Genomic DNA, 2,596 nt, shown 5'->3' on the forward strand with positions numbered 1-2,596 from the left:
AACCCCTCCTCTGAAGATAGCATCCGTGTCAAGAGAATTTTTCGATACATAGCAGGGACTTTAGATTTATCAACGAAACAAGAAAAAAGGTATTCTGGAGGTTTACAGCGATGCAGATTTTGGAGGATGTTTGAGAACAGGTCGCTCAACTTCTGGAGTCATCGTCAAATACGCAGGAAGAGCAATTTCCAGGCTAAGTCAACGGCAGACAGGGGCAGCAAGCTCCACGACGGAAGCAGAAATTATAGCAGCAAACAAGGCAGCCAAAGAAGCCATTTGATTAAGTAGACTTTTTCGTGCAATCGTAAAACTAAAACATGTCCCTATTGTTCAAGTTGACAACAATGCAGCGATGAGACTTGCATAGAATCCAGAGTTCCACCGCAGAACGAAGCATATAGCAATGAAACACTTTTTCATCCGGGATAAAATTTCCAAAGGACGATTGGGAATTGAACAAGTTTCCACGGATCAAAACACAGCGTATATTATGCCGAAGCCGCTCCCAAGAACACGTTTGAAGATTCTTTGTATAAAAATGGGACTATCATAGATATACATACATATGTGCAGTAGGGTGGTCCAAAAATGCATGGGAAAAAATTTATATTAAAATTTTTATGCTGCCGCCCCCCATAATGGTAAAGAATGAAAAATAAAAAGACCCGTATTTTTTTTTTTTAATCAGACCATATTTAATGGTGCCGCCGGGGCTTTGAAATATCCCATGTATTTTGCATGGGAAAAAAATACTTTTTCGTAGATTTCATGTAAAAACCTGGAAAATGAATATATTTTAACCGGATAACTCAGTTTCTCTTCATAATTGGTCAGGGAATAACAACCAATTATGAAATAATTAATTTTTTTGTATTAACTATTTTTTATAGAACCCCAAAAAGCCCCCATAAAACGAAAATCTAAGAAAAAATCGAAAAACAATATATCTATAAAAAATAGTTAATACAAAAAAAATTAATTATTTCATAATTGGTTGTTATTCCCTGACCAATTATGAAGAGAAACTGAGTTATCCGGTTAAAATATATTCATTTTCCAGGTTTTTACATGAAATCTACGAAAAAGTATTTTTTTCCCATGCAAAATACATGGGATATTTCAAAGCCCCGGCGGCACCATTAAATATGGTCTGATTAAAAAAAAAAAAATACGGGTCTTTTTATTTTTCATTCTTTACTATTTTGGGGGGCGGCAGCATACAAATTTTTTTTTTGGACCACCCTAATGTGCAGCACTATTTTAAGTGCTTTTTTTTGCTGCTTTCATTATTGATATTATTTTATGACTTGAGGTTCAACTTTAATTAACAAGGGCAAGTGTTAAAGTGATAAGTTGCAATAATGTTAGAATTCAAGTTGATTCAGAGATAATCGCATAGATGGCACGTCGATGTCGATTCAAGCAATTCAAGACCGCTGGTCACTCTGCCTCATGCGATATATATACATATATAGTTACACTCGAAGCGAACAGAGAAACAGGAAGTATTGCCATTTTATTTTTACAGAAGAATTTTGTAACGCTATTAAATAAACAAGACGTTTGTAAACCTAAAAACTTTTATTAATTACTCAAAAACACAATAATCGGCATCCCCATGACAGATGTTGAAGAGATGATGCACAAATTATTTCTCAGGAAAGCGCAGAAAGGTTTAAGCTCAATTTCTTCATGTGCTATTTCGAAAACCCTTTGGCCCAATACGATATGCGAGGGACTCAGAAAGTCCTTTGGATTCCTCGACATTCAATTTCCAAACTCGTAGCTGTGTTTACCGGTCAGTGGATTATCGGCACACATGCGGAAAAGCTAGGGTTACCATTTAACCTCCATTGTAGAAGGTGGGAATTTTTCAGAAAAGAAGACTGTTGAGCACTTTCTTTATAAATGTCCGTGTTTGACAGCTAGGCGATTAAGGTCACTAGGCCCTTTCTTCGACAGCCTTGGACAGTGCGCTAAACTAAATCCCATCAATATGTTCCATTGCATCAACAGTTCTGGCTGGCTGTAGATATCTGCCTGTTGAAGGTCTCATAATGGTACCAAAACGACGCTTTAGTGCTACTTGAGGAGTGCCAGACCGGCACTTCAACCATTTCCCCTACCTACCTGTTGTTTGGCTTTTTACAAATATATGTACATACAGTACAAACTTATAGTTCGCGATTGCTTTCAAAGTGATGTTCGAAACAATATTACGGCAGCTAATGTTTGAAACAATGTTCAGTGCTGAGTGCAAAGTTTATGTGTATGTGTGTATGTATAAAGATGTATATATTTATGTATATGCGTTCGCCTCTTTGCACGCGTACGACGTATGGAAATTATTCGATAGACAGAAATGCAGAACACACCCTATTTTGATGGCCTTCTTTACGCAGATAAACTAAAATCAACTATCTTCACTTTTTGTAGTAGGTACAAAACACTACATTTTGACTTGGTCAGACTGCAACAATTTGATAAAATATGCAGTCCTTATTAATATGATAAGAAAAGCAGACGAAAAAATACGTATCCCTGGGGCTGAACAGAATGAATCCGACATTACTACGTGAAAAGAAAATACCGTAGA

This window comes from Anastrepha obliqua, chromosome 1, assembly GCF_027943255.1.
Source record: "Anastrepha obliqua isolate idAnaObli1 chromosome 1, idAnaObli1_1.0, whole genome shotgun sequence".
NCBI classification, from domain to species: Eukaryota; Metazoa; Arthropoda; class Insecta; order Diptera; family Tephritidae; genus Anastrepha; species Anastrepha obliqua.